Genomic DNA, 19,294 nt, shown 5'->3' with positions numbered 1-19,294 from the left:
AAACCTGACTCAGTTGCACCAGCTCTGTCAGGAGGATTGGGCCAAAATTCACCCAACTTATTTGGTGGGAAGCTTGTGGAAGGCTACCAGAAACGTTTGACCCAAGTTAAACAATTTAAAGGCAACGTTATCAAATACTAATTGAGTGTATGTAATCTTCTGATCCACTGGGAATGTGATGAAAGAAATAAAGGCTGAAATAAATAATTCTCTCTACTATTATTCTGACATATCACATTCTTCAAATAAACTGGTGATCCTAACTGACCTAAGACAGGGCATTTTTACTAGGACTAAACGTGAGGAATTGTGAAAAACTGAGTTTAAATGTATTTGGCTAAGGTGTATGTAAACTTCCGACTTCAACTGTATATCTGCATATGTGTATGCATAAGCTCTAATATGCATATGAGTTTTCTAAATGCAACATTTTGAATTAATCATCACCTTAGAAAGCTCTGTCCATTTCATTCTGTTTGGCTTTGAAACAACATCCACAACAACCATGTTTTCCACTCACTTTGAACCTGTTGTTGAACTTCTTTCTTCAAATTGATCAACACAGTGAGGTATATTCTTTTAGCCTAACAGTGAGTTTTAAAAGCATGATACTGTTTTGATGATAAGTGTTTGATGTGATGTTTGATTGCAATTGCATTGATTTCAGTGAGGTTGGAGGGACATTATAAACTGGGTGTTTCGAGCCCTGAATGCTGATTGGCTGACAGCTGTGGTATATCAGACAGTATTCCACGGGTATGACAAAACATGTATTTTTACTTCTCTAATTATGTTGGTAAATAGCAATTAGGCACCTCATGGGTTTGTGGTATATGGGTTGTATCCAGGCACTATATAAGAACCACCCTTAGCCGTGGTATATTGGCCATATACCACACCTCCTCTGGCTTTATTGCTTAATTAAATAGAGCACTGCGTACATCAGGTCGTTACTGAGTTGGGTACTACCAACGCATGTCCAAAGTGCATAACAGGAGATAACCGTGACTCGATGGTCACGTGGAATTTGACTACGGTCATGACTCATGACTGCCTCTGTGGCGGTAATACAGATACACAAAACTGACCTGCCTTATTAGCTTTTAAACATAATTTACCTTCTCATCAGCCAGCCAGGGCTCCCTCATTGTAACCCATATGAACTCAGCATAAAAAGAAACGTCCTCTCACTGTCAACTGCGTTTATTCTCAGCAAACTTAACATGTGTAAATATTTGTATGAACATAACAATATTCAACAACTGAGACATAAACTGAACAAGGTCCACAGACATGTGACTAACAGTAATGGGATAATGTGTCCCTGAACAAAGGGGGGGGGGGGGGTCAAAATCCAAAGTAATAGTCAGTATCTGGTGTGGCCACCATCTGCATTAAATACTGCAGTGCATCTCCTCCTCATGGACTGCACCAGATTTGCCAGTTCTTGCTGTGAGATGTTACCCCACTCTTCCACCAAGACACCTGCATTTTCCCAGACATTTCTGGGTGGAATGGCACTAGCCCTCACCCTCCGATCCAACAGGTCCCATACGTGCTCAATGTGATTGAGATCCGGGCTCTTCTCTGGCCATGGCAGAACACTGACATTCCTGTCTTGCAGAAAATCACGTACAGAACTAGCAGTATGGCTGGTGGCATTGTCATGCTGGAGGGTCATGTCAGGATGAGCCTGCAGGAAGGGTACCTCATGAGGGAGGAGGATGTCTTCCCTGTAACGCACAGCGTTGAGATTGCCCGCAATTACAACAACCTCAGTCTGATGATGCTGTGACACACCGCCCCAGACCATGACAGACCCTCCACCTCCAAATCGATCCCGCTCCAGAGTACAGGCCTCGGTGTAACACTCATTCCTTTGTCGATAAACGCAAATCCGACCATCACCCCTGGTGAGACAAAACCGCGACTCGTCAGTGAAGAGCACTTTTTGCCAGTCCTGTCTTGTCCAGCGACATCTGGTTTGTGCCCATAGACAATGTTGTTGCTGGTGATGTCTGGTGAGGACCAGCCTTACAACAGGTCTACAAGCCCTCAGTCCAGCCTCTCTCAGCCTATTGCGGACAGTCTGAGCACTGATGGAGGGATTGTGCGTTCCTGGTGTAACTCAGGCAGTTATTGTTGCCATCCTGTACCTGTCCCGCAGGTGTGATGTTTGGATGTACCGATCCTGTGCAGGTGTTGTTACACGTGGTCTGCCACTGCGAGGACGATCAGCTGTCTGTCCTGTCTCCCTGTAGCGCTGTCTTAGACGTCTCACAGTACGGACATTGCAATTTATTGCTCTGGCCACATCTGCAGTCCTCATGCCTCCTTGCAGAATGCCTAAGGTACGCTCACGCGGATTAGCAGGGACCCTGGGAATCTTTATTTTGGTGTTTTTCAGTAGAAAGGCCTCTTTAGTGTCCTAAGTTTTCATAACTGTGACCTTAATTGCCAACCGTCTGTAAGCTGTTAGTGTCTTAACGACCGTTCCACAGGTGCATGTTCATTAATTGTTTATGGTTCATTGAACAAGCACGGGACACAGTGTTTAAACCCTTTACAATGAAGATCTGTGAAGTTATTTGGATTTTTATGAGTTATCTTTGAAAGACAGGGTGCTGAAAAAGGGACGTTTCTTTTTTTGCTGACTATATTTCCATAAAGTGAAATTATATATGGGTCTATTAAAATGGCTTTATTTTGCACTGCAAGTCAAACCAGCGGCATGAAACATTAAATTTAAGTGCAGCTTTCACAAAGTAAATGTCAGTTACGGTTGATGTGAAATATTGCAAATGGTCTTTTCTTTTACTGCGATGGCTTTAAAAAGAGATAACAAGCCTGTTTTAACTCATATAATACACTTTATATTGATAGTGCTTGCGTACAAATATGAAAATTGTACGGAGGTATGAAAAATAAAATGTTCCACAACATTTGCACGCCAAAAATTTTCAGTGTAAACTAGCCTGCTTTGACTACCTGTCTCTTCCTGTCTAAACTCACATAGATGTCTGACTACTGTATATGAGTAGGCCTATTCATATACTCTACAGTAGTCCTATTACACTAGTATTTTCATCTGATAAAGCACAAGAGGGGGATTATAGATTTATTGGTGTCCACACTCCACAAGATCACTCCACAAGAACACTCCACAAGATCACTCCACAAGATTACTCCACAAGATCACTCCACAAGCTCACTCCACAAGATCCCTCCACAAGGTAATGGCACATTATTAACTGAGGTATACACTAGAACTGGGCAATATGATACATTTACTGAATTAATGTGATAACGCTAAATCAACAATAATGATACATTTATAACATTAATGTGCACCACCATGTTTTTTTACCAATATAAACTACTACTAGTTTAATTATTCTAGCCATCAATTGTCCCATTAACAATCACACACAAGTAGCCAATACCAGAGAAATGTGAAATTGTAAATTAAATAAGTTTGTTAATATTATGAGCAAACTTATTTAATTTAAAACTTCTAATTCTCTAATATAGGCTACTTATCTTTATGAACGATATCAGCAAAATGCCTGCAATAAGTGGCAGTTATGGTTGGTGTCAATAATTTTCAATTTATCATACCAGCTCTAGTATGCACTGTGCTTGTGGATTTATCATAATGGTCTCCTCTTAGGATGATTACATGAATCAATGTCTCCCTGTTACTTGACGGTGAGTACTCAAAAGGACAGAAAGCTCAGATACAAATAGATGTGAATGTGATGATTAAAAAAATATTGGTTACCCACTCAGGCAGGGTCATGTTCATTGTGGTCCTCCTCAGGAAGTGAATATTTAGCTGTCTTTAGTGCTGAAGTTCACAGAATTTGTTTACATAACCCAGCATGCTCTTCGTCCTTTGTCCTTTGTGCCTCCAATTACTAGAAGGCATTACCAAGTGCAGTATAATGGAATCAGAAATGGCTATCGCAATCAAACTCAATCAAACTGAAGATCTGGTGCTCCTTTGAGTGTAAGGAGTTCTTATGGCTACACCATGTGCTTTAATAGCAAAATTCCCATGTACTTTGTTCTTTAAACTTTACCTGAAGAAATCAAATTAATTCACCCTTAATTACCATCACTCTCAATTTTGTCGGATACCGAGAAGACCAACGATAGCTAGTGTAGCGACGACTATACACATACAGAGATTGCATCAATATATTTGCATTCTGACAGGTTCCTCATCTCCTGGGTAATTAATCATTTACATTCTCGGGAGATAGGTCATCCTGCTGCGCTCGTCTTAGGACCGCTCATTAATATGCTAATCTAAACCGCTGACCCATCCTGTCAGAGAGGAAGACTCTTCATTATGAGCATCTCAGGTGGCCAATGAACCGCTCTCCAAGGAGACGCCTGCCCTTTCCCCTCTAGACACAAGTAACTCTACTGTTAACTGTAGGAGCCCGGAGACGCCAGAGGCCAAAGAATGGTGGGAAAAGATCTCGGGTCTCACATAAAACAGAGATATTTAAAGTAGATTTATTCAAACTGTGTGCCCACGAAGGTACTGAGGGAGTGAAGACCTCATTAACCAAATGTGATTTATTTAAACAGCTCTTTTTCACAAGTACTTTAACCTTTGTCTATACAGTGTATGTAGTTTCCCATGGCTGATGCCATGACCCTGTCAGAGGTACAGTGTATTCGGAGAGTATTTAGACCCCTTGACTTTTTCCACACTTTGTTACGTTACAGCCTTATTCTAAAATTGATGAAATCATTTTTTCCCTCATCTGTCACATTCGTCATAAGGATCGGCCCAAGGCGCGGCGTGGTATGCGTACATTCTTTTTTTAATGAATGAACAAAAACAACAAACAACCAAACGAAACATAAAGCTATACAAACTAGTGCTGACAGGCAACTAAACACAGACAAGATCCCACAACTAACAATGGAGAAAATGGCTACCTAAATATGATCCCGAATCAGAGACAACGATAAACAGCTGTCTCTGATTGGGAACCATATCAGGCCAACATAGACATACAAAAACCCTAGATGACAAAAACCCTAGACATACAACAACTAGAGTACCCACCCTAGTCACACCCTGACCTAACCAAAATATATAGAAAAACAGAGAATCTAAGGTCAGGGCGTGACATCATCAATCTACACACAATACCCCATAATGACAAAGCAGAAAAAGGTTATTAGAAATATTTGCAAATTTATTTAAAAAACAACAACTGAAATATCACATTTACATAAGTATTCAGACCCTTTACTCAGTACTTTGTTGAAGCACCTTTGGCAGCGATTACAGCCTTGAGTCTTCTTGGGTATGGGGAGTTTCTCCCATTCTTCTCTGTAAAGCCTCTCAAGCTCTGTCAGGTTGGATGGGGAGCGTCGCTGCACAGCTATTTTCAGGTCTCTCCAGAGATGTTAGATCGGGTTCAAGTCCGGGCTCTGGCTGGGCCACTCAAGGACATTCAGAGAGTTGTCCCGAAGCCACACCTACGTTGTCTTGGCTGTGCGCTTAGGGTTGTCCTGTTGGAAGGTTAACCTTCACCCCAGTCTGAGGTCTTGAGTGCTCTGGAACATGTTTTCATCAAGGATCTGTCATGGTTCCACCTGTCACCAGAGGGCGGCAGAGACCATCCTTGTGTGTTCTATTTACTCATTATGATTTCCCTGTTTAAAAGAGGTGTGTTTTCTGTTGTCCTTTACTGAAGCTTGAGTTATGTGCCGGGTGCGTTTGTCTCCTGAGTGAGTTTTCGAGAATGTTGTTTTCCAAGTGTTACTGTGATCCTCCGTTACCATTTCTCAGTAAAGAGTTATGTTTATCCTTAACCACGGATTCCTCGTCTGGTCTCTTCTCTGCACCTGAGTCCAACCTCACCATGTCACAGGATCTTTCTGTACTTTCCTCCGTTTATCTTTCCCTTGATTCTGACTAGTCTCTCAGTCCCTGCTGCTGAAAAGAATCCCCACAGCATGATGCTTCCACCACCATGCTTCACTGTAGGGATGGTGCCAAGTTTCCTCCAGACGGGACGCTTGGCATTCAGGCCAAATAGTTTAATCTTGGTTTCATCAGACCAGAGAATCTTGTGGTCTGAGAGTCTTTAAGTGCCTTTTGGCAAACTCCAAGCGGGCTGTCATGTGCCTTTTACTGAGGGGTGGCTTCCGTCTGGCCACTCTACCAAAAAGGCCTGATTGGTGGAATGCAGCAGAGATGGTTGTCCTTCTGGAAGATTTTCCCATCTCCACAGAGGAACTCTGGAGCTCTGTCAGGGAGACCATCAAGTTCTTGGTCACCTCCCTGACCAAGGCCCTTCTCCCCCGATTGCTCAGTGTGGCTGGTCAGCCTGCTCTAGAAAGAGTCTTGGTGGTTCCAAAGTTTTTCCATTAAATAATTATGGAGGTCACTGTGTTCCTGGGGACCTTCAATACTACAGACATTTTTTATTATCCTTCCCCAGATCTTTGCCTCGACACAATCCTGTCTCTGGGCTCTACAGACAATTCCTTCGACTTCATGACTTGGTTTTTGCTCTGACATGCACTGTCAACTGTGGGACCTTATATAGACAGGTGTGTTTTTTCCAAATCATGTCCAATAAATAGAATTTTCACAGGTGGACTCCAATCAAGTCGTAGAAACATCACAAGGATGATCAATGGAAACAGGATGCGCCTAAGATCAATTTCGAGTCTCATAGCAAAGGGTCTGAATACTTATGTAAATAAGGTATTTATGTTTTCCTTTTTAGTAAAGCTTCAAAAATTTAAAAAATACATGCTTTTCTTTGTCATTATGGGGTATTGTGTGTAGATTGATGATACAAAAAATGTTTTATCCATTTTAGAATAAGGCTGTAACGTAACAAAATGTGGAAAAAGTCAAGGGGTCTGAATACTTTCCGAATGCACTGTATACTGTATAAAACTAAACTCATCTGTCAGTCACAATGAGATGCTATAAGCTGCATGGCCGTCAGGTCCCATAGGTGTAAGAGCTGGTACAATGTCTGGGAAGGAGCTTATTAATTGTGAGGCATTCACAACACGGTGATACCCCATCCTCAAAACACTGACGACCTATCTGTTAAACATGTATCCATCAATTAGAAACATGACACTGGGACGATTTGTCTACACTAGAGGGGGTGCCTGCTGCTAATCAGCAGTTTCTTACAGGTCTCCAAAGTAAGTGCTATTCAATAGCCAGTCAAATTTTTCCTCCACACATTTCGGTACAGCTCAGCACCCATTTAGTTACACTCACCCAGGCAGCGGCTACACTCAGCGAGCTCTCCAACTGTGTTAACCCCACTGGGCATAGTTCGACCTGCAGACACATATAGTAGTCAAAATGTCCACTAGCTAGCAGCTAACAGTATTTGTGTGTGCCATGTTTAAATGTCAGACTGTACACAGTAAAAACAGGCTCTCTCTTCTCCCCCAACGGGTGTGATAAAACGGCTGTGTAAAGTGGTGTGGTGGTTTGACTCAGCTCCCCCTGGTAAGCAGGGCATGAAAGCATGCACATGAATGGACAGCTGCACAGCTAACCATGCATGCCAGCATCACAGACTTGGCCAGTCCAGGCGAAGTCATCACACCATACCGCCTGGTGTGGCCATGGCTACTGCTTACCATCACCATGGCGGGTGGGAAGTAGCCTACAGTTTAGTGTGGGCCAGGGAAATATATTAGTTTCCATCTTGGTTAGCAGCTCTCACTCCCCCTCCTCAGACTCACAAACATGCCCACGTCCACATGCACGCACAAACACACACACTGCTCTGTTGGCGGTCTGTTAGAGGCAGCAGCAGTGCTGTAGTCTATAGCCCGTCAGGGATCACAGATGATGACTGTTTTCTGGCTGATTACTGAAGAAAACACTGTCAGCATGACAGTAATTACCAGTGAGTTCCCTCCAATTCGCCTCTCATTGATATAGCTGCCGAAAAAACATGCAGCGTTGCACAAAACAAGACATAGAGACAAAGTCTTCCGTCAATAACAAAATCACTTTGAACAAAGACAGGGCAGGGCATAGCATTGTAAGCTCAAGACAGTCGTAAGCTATTAGTGAGCTAAGGGATGAGGCAACAGAATGACAGGATATTAACTTGTCCAGTTGCTGTCTAACAACAGTGACAAGTAAGTATAGCCAATACCTCATGCAGTATTCACAAGATGGCACCATACTACAAATCCATATATTCAATCAAAAACGTATTTGACCAAAGGCCTGGTCTAGCATGTCCTTTGACCTATAGATACATCCTATATCTCTCATATGTCCGACCACAGCTATTAGAAATCCCCAGAAAGGCTAACCATATTTCAGTAATTAAATATAGAATTGAACTCTTCAGAGATGATATCACTAGCTAGTCCAGTTAATGATGGTCATAAAAAGTTCCTCAAATTGCTTGCAGAATTATAAATGAGCTAATGCTCTATTTATAGATATATAAATTGAATATGCACCGTTCCATTACAACACCAAAAATAGATTTCTGTTGAAACAAAAATCTTCTTTAGCTTAGCTTTTTTTTCTTACCGCTTCCAGATGTACAGTACAACCACACCATATATCTGAACAACATACACATAGACATGCCACAACAAGCAAATATCTGTATAGCTACAGAGAAATTATTACAAAACTCATTAAATATTCATGTAAAAAGTCCTCTTTGATCCACACAAAGCAGATGCTTTCAATTTATTTGTGCGAAGGAGAAAGCTCTTGCTTTGGCAGGGGTTTAAAAATAGATTTTCATTAATACTGTCTATGACAATATTAATCACGTCAAACCGCCAACGGAGCGGACAGGAGAGGATTTCATCCTCGCTCGCATTCAACAAACTGGCTCCACTGCAGGTACTCACGTCTTGAGGGACACCGTAGCAAACAAATGGCTGCCATAACTGGAGACCTCAAACAGAATGGATGCTTTCTAAAGCAAAGTTTGGGATAAATGGGACAAAGTGGGCAGAAGTGATCTGTCACTGCATTAGATGGCACTACTGTACGTCATGTCTTTAAAGTGCATCAGGCGGTTTTATTTAGATAGGGTTGGCGGTTTAAAGGGTCTATGCTTTCCAAATACTCTTATGTCACCATATCTTTTGGTAACAGGACCTGGAAGAGGACTAAAATCAACCAAGAAATCATGAGGTCCACAACCAATACAATTCAGAGAATCTGTTGATGGTCATGACGCAAAATCCCCAAATATGAAACACATTTGGGAGTGTAGCTAGCTACACGACCAGAGTCAAAGAAAGAGAGAATCAATAATCCAAATGTCAAGATAGGACTCAGTAGATCAGAAATTCCCCTGTTGCCTCTGAGCGTCTCCAGGTAGAAGGATGAGTAGGGCTGTATTTATCATTGTCTTAGTGGCACCTTACTTATCGCCTACTTAACTTGGGTAGGAGTGATAATACAGCCATGATGTATCTGTGGTCAACAGAAACGCTACTGATCCCTGAATACTTTCCATGCATTATTCAAGCCTTCTCTAATCAATCTGGAATGGATTGGGAAGGAGTGCTTATGTTTTACTTTTCTGTAGAGACCAATAAGAGAGAAAAGAGAGTTCTTTCAATAGTTATTTCGCTGGCTTTGAACTTCAGGCACCTAAATCAGGTAAGTGGAAAATCGATATTCCTTACGATACTACTGATGTTTCTGAGGTAGAGTGGAACTACTGAAAATCCCTACATTGGTTAATTTTTGGGATCTGAAATATATTGTTTGAAATTTTAACAAGAGGATATGACTGTACGCAAGCCAAATAGATACGGTTGCTGTACATTATCAGCAAACTGTACTGCTAGTGAGTTGCACATTCACTACACAGGCTTAACCAGGAGACAGTAAGGGTGTGCAGTGTGTAGTGTGGAGTGTGTTAATGAGGTAAGTAATTAAAGAAGGGGATATTGAGCCTGTCGACCCCTCTGGCCCTTCTGAGGATGGGACTGTAGCAGAGCCGTGTGGGAAAGCAAGGGGCCAAATTACATTGAGAGGATTCATTAGTTGAGCTTGGTTACACAGAGGTTCCTAAAACAGTTCATGTTCTCATATATTGTAGGTACCCTGTACCCTCACTGTTCCTACTGAGACGTGTTGAGACGAGGTACCCTGTACCCTCACTGTTCCTACTGAGACGTGTTGAAACGAGGTACCCTGTACCCTCACTGTTCCTACTGAGACGTGTTGAGACGAGGTACCCTGTACCCTCACTGTTTCTACTGAGATGTGTTGAGACAAGGTACCCTGTACCCTCACTGTTCCTACTGAGACGTGTTGAAACGAGGTACCCTGTACTCTCACTGTTCCTACTGAGACGTGTTGAAACGAGGTACCCTGTACCCTCACTGTTCCTACTGAGACGTGTTGAGACGAGGTACCCTGTACCCTCACTGTTTCTACTGAGACATGTTGAAACGAGGTACCCTGTACCCTCACTGTTCCTACTGAAACGTGTTGAAACGAGGTACCCTGTACCCTCACTGTTCCTACTGAGACGTGTTGAGACGAGGTATCCTGTACCCTCTCTGTTCCTACTGAGACGTGTTGAGACAAGGTACCCTGTACCCTCACTGTTTCTACTGAGACATGTTGAAACGAGGTACCCTGTATCCTCACTGTTTCTACTGAGACGTGTTGAAACAAGGTACCCTGTACCCTCACTGTTACTACTGAGACGTGTTGAAACGAGGTACCCTGTACCCTCACTGTTTCTACTGAGACATGTTGAAACTAGATACCCTGTACCCTCACTGTTCCTACTGAGACATGTTGAAACTAGGTACCCCATGCCCTCACTGTTACTACTGAGACGTGTTGAAACGAGGTACCCTGTATCCTCACTGTTTCTACTGAGACATGTTGAAACTAGGTACCCCATACCCTCACTGTTCCTACTGAGACGTGTTGAAACGAGGTACCCTGTACCCTCACTGTTCCTTCTGAGATGTGTTGAAATGAAAGATGTTTATGTTTTTGGCTACAGACCGGAAGAGAAAGGCCAAAGAACTGATTGTTTCACTGACTGTTCATCTCACCTGGAAGGCTTTGTCTCTGTTCTCTGTCAGGATGGTGATCAACTGTTGAAGTGCGTAATAATAATAATGACACTGAATGATAAAATAATACTAGAATGAATACAAGAGACTGAATTATGTTCCTGAAGTGACAACAGAGTGCATTGTGGGACTTAGAAGGCTTAATTGACCCAGTTCAGTTTATTCTAATGGGTAATTTTGACCAAGCCAGTGGTCAAGGAGTACTTTGAGGCAGGACAAGTAGGCCAGCATGGAGGGTTTTCTAATACAAGTACGCTCTCAACAGTAGAACCACTTATTTTGTTACATTCGGATTTGAATGGAGGCAGGCACATTTTAGGAAAAGCCAAAACGCATGTCTGGAAACAGATTGGGACAAAAATGAAGGAATAATTCAGAAAAATAATGGATTTATTTTAAAGACAAATCAGGCATGATGGCGATGCTGTGGAAAGTGCATCGATGAATTTGCTTTAATTGATGTGAAGGCTGGAAGGGAAAGTCATGGAGATCTAGCTATCTCTGCTCACAGTGTCGTACTGTGTGTACACTGTAGTCCTCCGTCAGCAGACACAGTGGTGACCCTACCCATTAAGGAATGCTGCCTCACTTCCCTATCCATTAAGGTGCAAACAGTGATGTCCAGCTATTTAGACATTCTAATCACCTGTGTGGATCCTCCACAATCCTCTTTGTACATAAAACACCCACAATGAAGTTCTCAAAAAATAAGTTCAGTCATTAAATATAGTATTTTGACTCATAATCAATAGACTGAGACAACATTTATATTCATGGCTTAAAGGAGATCCCCCCCAGAACCTGCAAATAAATGTAAAAATATAGCCACAGGTAATACATTGGTAATCCTTGTGGATATCCAAGCCATGTAAAACATGTCCACAAAGCAGCTGGGTAAGTACATCACTCTGCTTGAAGCCCATGCTAATTCATGGTGATACAGGACATAATGTTACAGTTTTTCTAAGTCTTACTCAAGTATTACAGTATACAAATATAGAGAATTTATATTGGTAGTTTGCACTACAATATGAGCCCTTCACAATGAACCGAGAAATGACGACCCTGAGAATCACAGCAACACAATGATTGGTTGCTTTTACCTTGAAACCAGGTAATATAGGAATACATTTTCAGTCCTTGCTGAATACATTAGTAAAACCAGTCTGTGAATAACAGTCTTGTCTGAATTAATCTATTCTTCAGTTACCAACCAAATACATTAGCAGCTCTGTGCTGACAATATGTAGACATAAATACATACTGTATGTTTTCTCTCCTCAAACTGTGATGTTTTGCTTTCTATATGCAGACGTCAATAGAAAATGGGCAGAGTTCCAGTGAATGACCAAAATATCTTAATCAATTGGTCCAATTTTGTATTAACACAACAATACCCAAGGCTATATCTCGATGGTTAGGGCTGTGATATTTCCACAGACAATGGAGTGCATGTGTCATCCTCCCTCTCTACACACAGCATCGTGATGAGCCTGCTGTGCCACTCCCAGGGTGTTGTCGTGGAGACGGCAGAGAGCAAGCGCAGAGCGAGCAGAGCGCTAGGTTTCCAGATGGAGCAGCTGTCGGGTTTCTCCTGTGGAGTGGATCTGTTGCTGCTAGAGCTTGGAACTTTACACAGTCAACATGTCTTCTTCCTTTCCTAACATGTCTCCTTTCCCTTCTCCCCTGTATCCCTGGCTCAGACAAATCTAATGGATCACACACACACACACACACACACACACACACACACACACACACACACACACACACACACACACACACACACACACACACACACACACACACACACACGGCACACACATAGGGAGTCGAGCTCAACCCTCCCTCCAACTCTCACCCCCATCTCCATAGATCATGAGGCCTATGTGTTCATATCTGCAGAAGCAGCTCCACGGGGTCCCTCTCTACAAACACGACACGCTCGTCTCCAGGAGAGCGTGGCCCAAAACTGACACTCACACCCTGCACCTCATTAATCTTCATACTATAAAAGAGTCAAGAGTTTCTCCTCATATTGTCTGTGTACAAGGTATCTCTGTGCCATTTTCCTCTTCCTAAGAACAGAATTCTGATAGGTAGAGGGGTATGATAAGAACCCAGGGGGCATCAAATATCCAAATTTGTTTTATTATTGTTACTTGCAAGGATTTCATAGCACCTATTTTCATATGAATAGAATTCACCACCTTGAAGGATGAAGGCATGTTGTCACACTAAAGAGACTAGTGCATGGTGGAAATATAGATGAAAGGAAAATACATCCTGTATTTGAACTTGAAATGCATTGTGGTATTTACGGAATTAACGTCTTAAGCAGCTTGTGGAATCTTCTCTCTTTTATTGCCAATACCTGCATGACCCTGCATGACCCTGCATACTGCGGGAAAGCGCAGTGTATGCCTGCAATTCTCTACGTCTGCAATTGTGTGGGAGCCAATGTATGAATTTATACATGCACACGTTTGATATATCAAGCCATTCTCTTGTCAATAGCTTGATATCAAACACACAGTCATAATAACGAGCATGTATATTTGTGTTATCTCCTTGCAGTGAGATGTGGCCTTGTTCCAAGGATATGAAGCACACTCAATAGGACACTGAAAAGGTAGATGGGTATAACAGAGTTGGTGCCCCAATTCTGTCAGCTTGTTCTCTCTGTGAGTCTTGTCTCTGTCTCTATGCAGTGCTGTGTTTCCTGGCTCGGGTGTGTGAATCAATCAGTTCTCTATACGCCTGGTTTAGGATGGCCCCTGCCCTTCTAGCTTCATTGATGTTCCTGGTGCATCACAGAGGAAGACAGAGGGTTCTCATCCAGTCCTGTTCCCTGATATGAATATGACATATGACAAACAAATGAAATAAATTGGGATAAGCCCTACACATGTCAGTAAAACCTAGCCCTAATAGGGTATCTATGTCCATCATCAGTAAAATCTTCAATTCCTGGTATATAACAACTGTCTACTATTAAGACATCTCATTTACAGGACAGTGTTCACTGACACAGCCAAACAAACCACTGGTGTAATGCACAAATTCAGTAACAAAGAATTTCAAAGGTCTATGACAGGGTTCCCCATTTCCAAGTTTTCTGATATTTTGTATTTTTCTTTTTTCTTTGTTGGACATAAAAGACTGTACCAGGAAATGAGCTCCAAGTGATTTTATTTTTGGAAATCTGATCCCATAATAGAGAGACACGTGGGATCATATACAAACGTAAGCAAGGTTTGAAATGATTATGTTTCAGTTAAATATTATATTGTCACGAATCCCGCCGAAGATGGTGCCTCTTCCTGTTCGGGCGGCACTCGGCGGTCGTCGTCGCCGGCCTACTAGCTGCCATCGATTCCCTTTCCTTTTTGTTTCTGTTAGTTGGGTCTAGTTTGGTTACACCTGTTTTGAGTTTAGTTTTGTTTGTAGGCTATTTAAGGGCACTAGGCCCGTTGGGTATTGTGCGGGTTTGTTCTCTGTTTATTGGTGTTGGTTGATTAGTGTGATCTCTATTTTTCCGGACAGTTTTAGTCCTGTTTATTTGGACGGGATGTTTCATGCGCCCTTGTGTTTTGCATGTCTGTTTTTCCGCTGTCATTGGAATAAAAGATCCACGTACAGAATGACCTGCTATCTGCGCTTGACTCCTCCACCCACCATTCATAGAAGTCTTAACATATATCTGTTTGGGCTTCTTGCGGTCAATTTGCAGTCAACAAATGATTTGTAATTATGTTCCGGCCTCCCGACCATCCGCTAAAAAAACACTTGTTGATGATCCCTGGTCTATGACATGATGTGGGCTGTAGCTGTCAGGTCTGTGATGTAAGGTTGTGAGATAATAAGACACAGTCAAATTAAGTCTTCAAATGTACGTTCTCACACCCTGAGAAGTATGTGCTACCACAGGAACAAGTCAATGGCCCTGAAGCTGATCAACTGATTGTTCCCAAATGAAGGGAACATTTCCAACGGTGACACACACCACTCTGGGGCTCGCGAACCCCACGGGACACGCATTCTGAAGGCAAATTACCATTAGTCCCAGACAGGCAGCATGAGCTGAATTTATATCGTCAGCTAAGGGTCAAGAGCTGTGACCTGACTCCTATCCGGGTGGCAGTCCCAAACGTCTCCAGCAGGCAAAATGACAAAGATTAACTGTCGCTCTGAGCTCAACGTCTCATAATGAATGCTGCCTCACTTCCCTGGGAGCCTCCTCTGGCAGGGGGACTGACACACAAATTGATAGATTTGCCATTTAGGGGTCAGGCATTTGACGATGGGACAAGACAGCCCCACTACTGCTTCACACATAGCTACAGTATGTCAGCTCTAAAACCACATTGATCTGTTGTTACCAGGGTTTTAGATTAGAATGTGCTCCTCTGAAAAAATGAATAGTACATCTTAGGGAATCAATTATGTTACATTCCTCATATGTAAGAAATACATTTTTATATTTTTCTGCAACCAAGTGAATATGTGGAGTAAAGTGAAGAGACAAGCAATGGCTTTTCATGGGAATCAACCATATGGAACGCAAACCCTCACATACAAGAACCTCAGTCAGAGGAGATAGTGAGAGATATTGATAGAGAAGATAACATAAAGTATACTCCTTTGAGGAGGGAAAAAGATATCCTAAAAAAATTGTATGGACAGCTGAACTCTGCAGGGATTGGACACACACACACACACACACACACACACACACACACACACACACACACACACACACACACACACACACACACACACACACACACACTATTTATAGCTGAAGGAGAATGCGTTGGTCGTGGGCTGAAGAAAACATGCTAAGTGGTTGGAGACAGTCACAGTACTGTACAGTACACCACAGCCTTGGAATGGATGGGCTGAGGGAGGCTTTGAAAGGAAAAGGCTCCCTCCTCCCACCTCTGAGTGGGCTCTACAAATCCCTCCATTGAAGTGAGCTTATTTTTCGAAACGGTACTCTCTACCGTTCCTTATGGATCCTCCACAATCCTCTTTGCACATAACACCCACAATGAAGTTCTCAAAAAATAAGTTCAGTCATTAAATATAGTATTTTGACTCATAATCAATAGACTTAGACAACATTTATATTCATGGCTTAAAGGAGATCCCCAGAACCTGCAAATAAATGTAAAAATATAGCCACAAATATCAAAAACACAATGTGGGTGTATTGAATATGCCACTATGACATAACTGCTGTCTGTCAGTAACTGCCTGGGAACATAGAACCAGACGTTCTTATACATGTCTATAAGTCCCTTAGCCTCAGCTCCTCTCATTGAATCCCCATGAAATACTAGCATTACATTGTTCTGTGGCATAGAGGCTGACAAAATGCCTCACAGACAGGCAGACACTTATCCACATATCACAAAGTTGTATTAAGGGGGATATGCTTTTCAATTCTGATTCATACCATCATCAGAGAAAATGTCAAATTGGTAGAAAACTACTCAATTTGTCTTCATGTAATTTAATGGTCTGTATTCTCATATGGACTCACTTCGTCTAATTTGGTTTAAAAAAAACACTTGTAAAAAAACGACTTTGATTCATAACCCGAGAGGATGTGCTTTTAGACAGCTGTTTGAGAGCTTTCCAGTGTACCCTGGAAGTGGTGTTAAAGGGGCCAGGATATATACGCCTTTAAAACAACCACTCAGACACCACAGGCAAACGGCCCTATTCAACCTCAAGGATTTCAGGCAGCCAGCAAAATACGTCCTGATAACAATGTCAATGGCAGATAGGATACAGAGTCGGAAATGAGGATTATAATGGTTAGTAGCAGCCTCAGAGCTGACATTAATGGCTTCTGGTGAAAAGCCCCTCAATCTCATCAGCCCAGAGTGAATATCCATTGAAAACTGAGGCATTGTGGGAGGACAGGAGGCAGGAAGGAGTCCATATTGCTGGGGCTGGGTTGGAGGAAGGGGAAGTACCCCCCTGTGTGTACTGTATGTGTGTGGGGAAAATAATTGATGTAAAACATATGCTTGCTAATTGTGCAGTTGCACCTGAGTGAATTCATGGCAGACACCCCATACAATGTCTCTGCACCTCCCCCTCTTCAGAAAGACGAGAGGGGGATGGGGGAGTGAGAGAAAGACAGAGAAAGACAGAAACTGAGAGACAATGAGAGAGAGAAGAAGAGACAGGCGGGGGTATGGAGTTTTTAGACGTGATGGAAACAGTGGGAGAGAGGATGGAGAGAGAAGGAGAGAGAGATGGGGGTATGGAGTGTTTAGATGGGATGGAAACAGAGGGAGAGAGGATGGAGACTGAAGGAGAGAAACACAGGGGTATGAAGTGTTTAGACCTGATGGAAACAGATGGAGAGAGGATGGAGAGAGAAGGAGAGAGAGACGGGGGTATGGAGTGTTTAGATGGGATGGAAACAGAGGGAGAGGATGGAGGGAGAAGAAGAGAGAAGCGGGGGTATGGAGTGTTTAGACCTGATGGAAACAGATGGAGAGAGGATGGAGGGAGAAGAAGAGAGAAGCGGGGGTATGGAGTGTTTAGACCTGATGGAAACAGATGGAGAGAGGATGGAGGGAGAACGAGAGAGAAGAAGAGAGAAGCGGGGGTATGGAGTGTTTAGACGTGTTGGAAACAGAGAGAAAGAGGATGGAGAGAGAACGAGAGAGAAGAAGAGAGAAGCGGGGGTATGGAGTGTTTAGACGTGATGAAACAGAGGGAAAGAGGATCGAGAGAGAACGAGAGAGAAGAAGAGAGAGGCAGGGGTATGGAGTGTTTAGACGTGATGGAAACAGAGGGGAAAAGGATGGAGAGAGCGAGAGTAGAGGATGGCTCCAAAAACCGACACAGGCTATTTCTAATTTCCACTCTTAACTATGGAGTCGTGCCTTATGGGGTGATGAGATTCATTTGATGTTAGACCACTGTTAGCGCGGCCAGAGTGCTGGAACAACGACAGCAGCAGCAGCTTCACTCTGCCTCAGTCACTCCAGTCAGAAACAGCCAGAGACCCACTATGTGTCCTGTTAGCTTCACATGTAGTACCACACTCTGGGGCTCACAGTTAACACTGTGAAACCCACCCATCACCCATCACTACTACATCCCTGAGGAGTTAACCTCCAGAGGGTACGGCCATGTTATCCATCTCATTCAACCAAATAGCGTGACAACAAGGTACAACAGATGTCAGTGCATGTCTGTACTGTCTCAAAACACCTCACACAATATCACTCTGCCGGACACTCACAAAACACCTTTAACTACAGCATACCATCATTCAGCAAACGAGTCCGCTGCAAACCACACTACAAAATACTATTACTATACCAAGCTAAGACATCCCAGCTCAACTCATTACAGTACAATCAATCACCAGCTCACACACTTTGTTGTATACAGGGTTGTCTTGTTGTACTATACTATCACTCCACACTGTTTAGGCTCCATCCCTTCAGGCCACTACACACATCTGTCTGTCCTGTGTGTGTTCTCTGTGTGTGTTCTCTCTCTCTCTGGCCTCTAGAACAACACCAGGAACTAGTCATGACTCTTACACTGGGGCAGGGCAGAGAATGGCTAAACGTATCCATTTCATACCATATGACTGCTACTTATGGATCGATACTCCCCACTCTTCCAGAGAGAAGCCCTGGCTCCAGTCTAAAATAAAATTGTAAACACCACAGCCCCACATGTTGCTCTCTGTGACTATTTCATTCTCTGTGCCTCTCTCTCGCTGCCTCTGAGACCACAAGTGGCTTTTTTTGTGAGGGACCAGAACATTTGATTTTTACCCAATTAGAGACATAAAGTAACTCCACCCGCCACACACACCCTACAGATAAAAAAAATGGCTTGTTGATGTTACAGTATTTTACAATCGCTAGGACCCATTTCTCAATACTTCTCAACACTTTTTCAAAACTCTTCACACAGTGAGCACAACAGCAGTCTATGTGGGCTAAACTATGGATCATTGTTCATTGCTTTGGCACAAAATGCATTCAATGACTTACATCTTTCATATTTCAATAATTATTTTCTCACTCAGACACAACCACCACCAAAACTCTATGTACCTACAGGCCAATTTTCACATTTTAACATAATCTTTTCAAAACTGTTAAGTTCAAAACCTAACAACACAAAATGGAATAAGACAGCA

At 42.7% G+C, this 19,294-nt stretch overlaps 1 protein-coding gene across 1 annotated transcript in view; it reads right to left on the bottom strand.

Annotated features, from left to right (window-relative positions):
• LOC109874951 (carbohydrate sulfotransferase 8) overlaps positions 1 to 19,294 on the bottom strand; it is a 228,582-nt gene that overhangs the window by 138,808 nt on the left and 70,480 nt on the right. The gene's annotated exons all lie outside the window — the stretch shown is intronic.

This window comes from Oncorhynchus kisutch, linkage group LG3 (assembly GCF_002021735.2).
Source record: "Oncorhynchus kisutch isolate 150728-3 linkage group LG3, Okis_V2, whole genome shotgun sequence".
NCBI classification, from domain to species: domain Eukaryota; kingdom Metazoa; phylum Chordata; class Actinopteri; order Salmoniformes; family Salmonidae; genus Oncorhynchus; species Oncorhynchus kisutch.
The sequence above is the reverse complement of the archived record's forward strand: the minus strand, read 5'-3'. Positions and strand labels throughout refer to the sequence as shown.